At 40.5% G+C, this 9,027-nt stretch overlaps 1 long non-coding RNA gene across 1 annotated transcript in view; it reads right to left on the bottom strand.

Moving 5' to 3' along the window:
- Window positions 1–1,804: 1,804 nt before the first annotated feature.
- Window positions 1,805–9,027, bottom strand: part of LOC136870540 (uncharacterized) — a 55,184-nt gene continuing 47,961 nt past the window's right edge. The window contains exon 2 of the long non-coding RNA XR_010859758.2: window positions 1,805–2,348. This is a non-coding gene — a long non-coding RNA (uncharacterized lncRNA). The remainder of the gene's footprint in view (window positions 2,349–9,027) is intronic.

The raw sequence follows: 9,027 nt of genomic DNA, 5'->3' as shown, positions 1-9,027 counted from the left end.
TTCTTAATTACATATAACTAGGGCTCGGAAGTTGAAGACCTATAAATTGCCTAAAAAGATCTAACAATCCTAAAAAGGACGTAACAATGCAAAATTCTGATAGTATGCAACGTACAGTGCAAAAATATATGAGTGAGATAATAATGATAATGGTATTTGATTTACGTCCCACTAACTACTTTAACGGTTTTCGGAGGCGCCGAGGTGCCGGAATTTCGTCCTGCAGGAGTTATTTTACGTGCCAGTAAATCTACCGACACGAGGCTGACGTATTTGAGCACCTTCGAATACCACCGAACTGAGCCAGGATCGAACCTGCCAAGTTGAGGTTAGAAGGCCAGGCCTCAACCGTCCGGCGTGAGTGAGATACTTCTTCTTTCGGACAGTATATATTTTTAGATTAGCCTGATTTAAGAAGAGGAATTCCGTGTTTGTTATAAAAAGTACTTGCAGAATTTAGAATGAAATAATATTTAGCTTAACCACACTAGGGTTGCAGAAATTGGAATTCGTAAACCTTACCTCAGTTGACTTTGCAGTATATCACCATAGTCATCGTCAGGTTCTTAGGCGTAAAGAATCGTAGGTTTCCAGACAGGTCGTAGTAGTAGGGATAAAAAGGGGATTCTGGGCCAGGGGCTAATGCACAAGATGGTGGCTATACATAGGCTCGGCTATACATGGGCTCTTATCAGAACGCCTAGTGCCATAAAAATTACATTGATTACATTTAAGCCCGTAGCAGTCACACAAATTATCGGATAAACATGTAACTTGAAATTTCGGTTCGGAAATATACTATTTGAATCTGTTGGCATAGGTTATAAGCATGTAGCTCTCCACATCAAGGGATATTAAGGGATCATACCTGAACCAAGTGACATCTTCCTCTTCAAAAACACTCGCATCAAAATGTTCTCCTTTTCATATTTCACTTATGTTGCGCATAATTTGATACCCCTGATTATTCCAAGCACTAGTTTCATTTTATTTCTTTTCAGATATGGTTCAAATATATGTATTTTCCAGAGAAAAGATGTTTAAGAGGTGACGGATGAACTAATTATGATACGAATTGAGAATGGGTAGAAAGAAGGTGAATTTTTAAAAATAATCATAAGACTTTAAGAAAACAGGCTAAAAGGCACCAATAAGCCAAAAAAGCCGAGAAAGACAAAAACAGGACAAATAAAGCCCATCACTTGCTGGCCAACAATGACCCACAGTGAACATAGGGCCAATATTATGTTGGGCCTCGTATTCGGACCCTCAAGAAAAGAAGGATTATTCCTCAACTACCTCTCACTACATATAACCCTCATTTCACACTATTTCGAATTTCACATGTTTACGTACTTCGAAATAGAGCGCTAAGTGGAAATTTATGATATTGTAGTCATCGCACTCAACTATCAACGTAGATAGATAGAAAAATACATAGAAAGACGAATCCTTTACTGCCCGTGCCAAAGTTAGGGCTCCTGGCCCTCTCTTACACTTAACCACATACACTACATATCACTCTTTCGCAAGAATAGCGGCACAACTAAAAAATGAACATTTTTGAGAAAACAAATTTGAAAGTTTAAAAATCGTATCAAATCAAATCAAGAATAATGTTTTATCCGACCATTTATTTTTCTTTCTTTCTTAATCTGTTTACCCTCCAGGCTTGGTTTTTCCCTCCGACTCAGCGAGGAATCCTACCTCTACCGCCTCAAGGGCAGTGTCCTGGAGCGTGAGACTTTGGGTGGGGAGATAAATACTAAGAAATACAAAATAACAGTAATGTTTAAGGCTAAAATAAGAACAAAGAACAATATGCATTTTATTGATCTGAAAAATATCAATTATATTACATTAACTAAACATAATGCAAAAGATATAAAAATATTGTCCGCCTCTGTGGTGTACTGGCTATTGTGATCAGCTGCCATCCCCGGACGTCCGGCTTCGATTCCCGGCTTTGCCACGAAATTTGAAAAGTGGTACGACGGTTGGAATAGGGTCCACTCAGCCTCAAGAGGTCAAATGAGTAGAGAGGGGTTTGATTCCCACCTCAGCCATCCTAGAAGTGTTTTTCCGTGGTTTCCCACTTTTCCTCCAGGCAAATGCCGGGATGATACCTAAGGCCACGGCCACTTCCTACTCTCTTCCTTACCTATTCCTTCCAATCTTCCCAGATCCCCCACAAGGCTCCTGTTCAGCATAGCAGGTGAGGTCACCTGGGCGAGGTACTGGTCCTCCTGTCCAGTTGTATCGCCCGATCCAAAGTCCCACGCTCCAGGACACTGCCCTTGAGGCGATGGAAGTGTGATCCCTCTCTGATCCAGAGGGAAAGGCCAAACCTGGAAGGTAAACGGATTAAGAAAGAAAGAAGAAGAATGAAAATATTAAATAAATTTTACTAATCTTCGCAGTACCGAATAAAAATTACAACTGTAATTTGTACTGGCTGTGCTTATTTATAATTGTTGAATACGAAATATCGATATGCATTAGTAAAATAAGTTAAAAACACTTTAAGAGAACACGATTTTAATCAAGATAAACACGAAAATAGTACGGATGTCAACTAATTTACTAATACCCTTGAAGTAAATTTCATTTGACATCTGGCTCGAAGCACTCACGAAGTACTCCTGATAAGAGTTTTTAAATATACCTTCTGAGCAGTATTCTGGATGTATTTGGGGAGATCATTGCACCATCCTGAGACGGTGACAGTGAATGATCCGTAATATGTGGTTGTTTGATAGACAGACATTTCTAGGAGAAACACTGATAAAGAAGATGTAGAATTACATACCGTCAGAAACCTTTCTCAGTGCATGTAAAACAGTTTCTTAGATATTTACCAGACGGCTACACTGCACCATTTGGGCGAAGCAATTTATCCATCGACTAAGTCTTTAGTGGTATCAATTCTTTCATGGATGGCATCGCCTGTTTGAATTGTGGGACTCTGATAGCATAATGTATTCATCCTAATATTTGAATAAAAGTTAAGAAATTCAACCTAGTATACAATCAAATAATATTATACGTTACAAGAGTGAATGTGTTTCACGTACTCGTTTTGAAATTTATGATTCACCGACACAAACGTAAAACCTTGCTTAGGATGTGTAATTTATTCTGTCAGACTGGTAGTACGATAAGTGAAATAGAATCAAGGTGTGCCAAAGCTAATGCAGCGAGTTTGCAGTCTTGATCAAATTAAACAATGTTTACTTATTTTTTGTTGTTTATTAAACTTAATTCCTTTAAAATGTGTTTTCAATCACGTCACTTAAAAGACAAAATTACAGAAACCCAGAAGTAAATACAAAAATACTAAAATGAGCTACGAAAAAGTAGACCTTACTCTCAAAAATCTAGGAAAAAACATATACCAATCCTTTATAAAGAACCTAAAACAGGTCAAAAGAAACAAAATTACTGCAAAATTCAAAATATAAATTTATATTTAGATGCCCAAAATCCATGTTGGTTAGAGGGCACAATTTTCCTTAATACAGGGTACGAAACGATCTTTATTTCTTTTACCGAGCAAGTGACTGCGGGGTTTGGGTAACGTACTATCATCTTGCATGTGGGAGATAGTGGGTTCGAACTCCACTGCTGGCACCTCTGATGATGTTCATCCGTGGTTTACCATTTTAACACCAGACAGATGTGGGAACTATACCTTAATTAAGGCCACGGTTGGTTCCTTCCCATTCCTAGCCCTTCCCCATCCCATCGTCGCCATAAGACTTATCTGTGTTGGTGCGACGTAAAACGAATGGTATTTTTCCTGTGAATAACTATAGGGCCTAAATTCAGTAGGTCCCCAGAAATAGAGGGGATGCCGTGGGAAAGTTTGGCAGCCGTCTCACAAGTTTATGCTACCAGTTGAAATGAAATGGCGTATGGCTTTTAGTGCCGGGAGATCGCAGGACGGGTTCGGCTCGCCGGGTACAGGTTTTTGATTTGACTCCCGTAGGCGGCCTGTACGTCGTGATGAGGATGAAATGACGATGAAGACGACACATACACCCAGCCCCCGTGCCAGGGAAATTAAACAATGATGGTTAAAATTCTCGACCGTGCCGGGAATCGAACCCGGGACCCCTGTGACCAAAGGCCAGCACGCTAACCATTTAGCCATGGAGCCGAGCGTATGATACCAGTTGAGTGCTATTTAATGGCAGCTATTGACTTGAATATTCAGAAAAAATTTAATGTGATGGATGGGCTCGATGAAGTGATACATACGATGTAGTTTTCCCATGTCTAGCTGAATATCATTTAAATACTAGTCTTAATTTCCACGTTTAAAAATATCTGGAATCCGATTGTTTGTTTGTTTGTTTGTTTCGAAATTATTTGCTTGACCACACCACTAAAACCACGTTCTACAAAATATAACATTTGAAATGTAACAAGGAGCTTCTTAATATTTGAACAGTGCTATCTTTCTGCAACTAAAACTCGTGATAACATTTCTCAAATTTTGGCTTCAGTTCCCTTTCCTTTTAGCACCCCTCTGGGTAATCCACCACCTACCGCCCACTAACGTGAGTGAGATGATTCTTTTTTTTTTACCACTGAGGTACAGGAAGGGATACTATCGTTAGACTTGGCATTTTCTTGAATTCTTGGTATTATTTATAAAACGTTGGTCTTTCTTTCTTCACTCAGATTTGGCGTGGAAAAGGTCGGGATAGCTGCTGTTTTATCTCACCTCGGCGCCTGGATGCTGTTTACATTGTTCACTCAGTTGCGGCTGACTTCAGTTCGCAGAATAAGACAGCCGGGAAGGCCAGCCATATGAATCACAGCCAGCAGCGTGTCAGAAAAAAATACAAAAAGACTCGAGACCGACCCTGGTGGCAATTCTGCCACGCTTTCGCTGACTGCACGTTTCCTTTGAGCCGCATGTTCTAAAGTTGATAATGTCTACCAAATGGTGTTCTTTTCAGCATGAAGTGAGTAATATTTATGACCGCACCCTCTCTTAAATTGCGGACAATCGGAGTGGTAGTGATTATTTTTATCGGTTCAACTTGTGATTACTGGAGGCTGAAGAAAATGTGGACCATTACTCATTCGATTATGTCTCTACTCTCTGTTCTTCCTCCAAGTAATCACTAATCTAATCTAATCTAATCTAAACATAATTATGAATAGTTATCAACATTATCATCTACTCTATAACTAAGACAGAGTATATAAAACGTCTGAATGGTAAAAAGTCTTCGACATCATTAAAATATCAGTTAATTAACAGATGCTTGTATTCCATAAATAAGCTAAAAAATCAGATCTTCTATTATATAAAGCCGGAAGGTTAACTCACTGACTGACTGACTGAGTCACTCACTCACTCACCGACATTAATGTTAACCCACTTCCAGATGAGCTAGAATTCCAGTTTTGACCCCCCAAAACAAGATTGCGGTCGCAGTGTTCCAGGTGTGCTAGAAAATTGAAATTTGGTAGAATCATAGTTCATGCCAGTAACCGACGTAGAAATTCCAAAAAGTTACATTGTTTAACCTTTTTAGGCCCGCAAAATATCTAAATATTGAGGCAATTTTAACGTCGGTGCCGACCTTCGATTTGAGGTATTTTGTGGCCAAACGGTAAGTCGTATCGCAAAACGGACAACACAATTGGCGCCCACCATGAAGAGATCTACAACTTTGTTCCTATGACTTTTAGCCGCACCTCGATCCCTTATATCTTATATACAGTTGCATTTTCCTATTTTGCGTCAATTTTGTACATTTTGGTAAATATATTTATTGCTACTGTTTGACACACTTAAAAGACTGATAGAATCATGCAAATTGGCAGCCTCGTTAGCACGTCTGTGAGCCATATAAAAGCCAAACTGCATGATTTTAGCTGCCTTGTACGTATGGAAACACGAAAGGAATACGTGGAAACTGTACTCAAATTTCAGCCTAATCCTAGTTTCTAAACCAATCTAAGGTATACCCGATAAAGATACGACACAACGTCAAAGAACCAGAACTCTAGATAGTTTCATCCTCGATATGCTTCCAAAGTTGTAAGACTGTAGCTATCCATTAGGTGAGGAAAATAATTTCGCAATTAGTGAAAAACGTGCAAAATTTGCCCCAGACCGAAATGTTCACCTCTATCTATTGTAACTTACTGCATCTCTGCTTTCTTCACCCGGCTTCTCGTCGGTAGAAATTCGCCTTCGGTTCTTCAGTGGGTCAAATAAAAACTCAATAACTGTTGTAATGAAATAAAAGCAGGACAGGAACCAACATACCAACTTGTGAATGATGAAATGAAATGAAATGAAATGGCGTATGGCTTTCAATGCCGGGAGTGCCCGAGGACAAGTTCGGCTCGCCTTAAGGCGGTAGAGGTAGGATCCCTTGCTGAATCCGATAGAAAAAACCGACCCTAAATAGTAAACAGTTAAAGAAGAAAATTAGAGAATGCCTCTATAAGGCTCTGTGTATGTCTATTTACCCCTGTGTCCTAGCACAGCTCTCCACTGAGTTAGCCCATCCCTTTTAGTCACCCTTACTACTAGCAGTATACCATCAATAAAATTCTACCCCTCTACCCTACTTCGTAAAAAAGTTAAGATCTAAGTGGAGTAACGTCATCATAGTAGCAAGAGTTGTAGTAACGTCACTGCGAACAAGCTTTGACCTGCAGCTGAAGACTATGAGTTCTCTCAAGTTAGGGGTCTTGCGTCATAATAACATACTGTCGCATTCCTTTACAACCGCAGATCGGAAAAATATAGCTTAGCTCGCAAAGTCATTTTTCTTTCTGCTGAGATGTGCATGTCTCCACATTTACTGTAATTAGTACACCTTCATCGTGGGCACATTTCTATCAAAGTGAGGATATTCGAATTGCACAAAAGCTCTTTAGTTTTTAGTTTATGTCAACTCCACGTTCAAATCCTTAGAAGTGACATTTACACTTCTCCCCAAGGGCTAAATTGTCCCCTACAAGAGTTAGCCAAGGAAGTTAAATAGATGACAGCTTAGCACACAACATGTCTAGACTAAGCTAAAGACCCCGCGATTTCGCCAATGCAGACACAACAACAGCACAAATTGCTCGGCTCCTACCTAAGACCAGGGTGCCCCTGGAGGAGCCTTACACTGCTAGAACCTCACCACATCAAAATGAAGTGTCTTACAAGAGTTAGCCAAGGAGGTTAAATAGACGACGGTTTAGCACACAACATGTCTAGACTAAGCTAAAGACCCCTAATTTACCAATGCAAACACAACAACAGCACCGTTTTCTCAGCTCCTACGTAAGGCAAGGGTGCCCCTGGGGGAGTTTTACTCCGATCGACTCCCCCACCTCGGAATAAAGTGTCCTACAAGCGTTGGCCAGGGAAGTTAAATAGACAACAGCTTAGCACACATCATGCCTAGACTCAGCTAAAAACCCTGAGTTCACTAACCCATGCTCTCTCAAGTCAGGCGCCCCTTTTAGTTGCCTCTTTCAACAGTATTCCATAAGATGACGACATCCTATTGTCTGAAAGCGTCATAGGTCGTAGCGCGTTGCTAGAAGTGGATTGAGCGTGGCGGCCATCCTGCGCAGTAGCCCCTGGGCCAGCTCCCAAGAGTTAGTCCCATAAGAGCCCGTGTATAGCCGCCATCTTGCCCACTTGCCTCTGGAGTAGAAGCCCCCATTAATTACTACTTGCATGCCTCTTCGCGTTATCCGAGAAAAAGCATCGGGAGGTCCCCATACGTTGTTTCCAATATAAGTGTGAATTGCGGAGTTGTGATGATAATGGCAGGCCCACTTGCCTACTGCCATTCACAATGGAGTTGGGAAGTTTACATCATAATGGCAGACTCCATTGCCTAATGCGGAGTCACAATCGATTTGGAAAGTTTTCGTTTGAATCGCAGGCCCTCTTTCCTACTTCCAGACGACAGATTACAGTTGAGGGGTTTTTATTTTAATGGCAGGCAACTTTCCTACTGCCAGTCAAAATTGAGTTGTGCTGTTATCATTATAATGACAGGCCCCTTTTCCTAATGCCAGCCAGCTTACTACCAGTCAGACCGAGTCGGTGATATTCCATGAAAATATCAGGCCACTATGCCTAATGCCAGTCACATTTTAGATGGGTACATTTGTTCATAATGGCGGGCGCCCTTGCTCACAGCCAAACACAAATCGGGTAGCGGAGTTTTGAACAAAATTACGCGCTCCCTTGCCTTCTGCAAATGAAACCGAGAAGGGAATTATTCTTTACAATGGTGGGCCCTCCTACTAATCCCACTTACACAGGAGTTGGAAAAGGACTCCATGCCTACTGCCACTCAAAGTCGATGTGAAGAGTACTGATTACAATAGCAGACACACCCTTTCTTGACCGCTACAAATCGACATCAATATACTATATATATATATATATATATATATATATATACAAAAGTATATGCGTGTTTGAAATATTGCAAACCTTCATTTACGATTAACTGGTGCTAAACTGTACGTCATATTGACAAACGGATTGCACCAAAAGACGACGTATTTAGCGGCTTAATGGCTGGTCCTATGATATTTTCTCGTATGTCATCTATTCATGGGTCAGGTTGAGTTAGAAACGGTGAATAGGGTGAAATTTGGGTGAGATTGTCTCACAGTGCATTACTTTTCGGATAATTATGTGTCAGCTACAAACATAGTATTTGGCTCACATATGGCTACTGTGTGGGCCAATGATCGTGTAGAATTTGATGATTCTATCTTTCCTATAAGTGATTCAAAATATGAATTATGCGTGTAAAAAGTTCAAAATTTACTTACAATCGAGAAATACAGCCAAATCTAACGTATAAGGGAAAGAGATACGACATGAAGTCATAGGACCAAAGTTGTAGATCACACCAAATTGAACTGAGGTTGTGCCGTCCGTTTTGTGATAGGACTTACCGTTTAGCCACGAAATACCCTGAAACGAAGGTCTGCACCGTCATTAGAATCTGCTGCACGTACCACACCTTTCAG

Source organism: Anabrus simplex, chromosome 1, assembly GCF_040414725.1.
Source record: "Anabrus simplex isolate iqAnaSimp1 chromosome 1, ASM4041472v1, whole genome shotgun sequence".
Lineage (NCBI taxonomy): Eukaryota > Metazoa > Arthropoda > Insecta > Orthoptera > Tettigoniidae > Anabrus > Anabrus simplex.
Note: the sequence above shows the minus strand (reverse complement) of the source record. Positions and strands in the feature narration are given on the sequence as shown.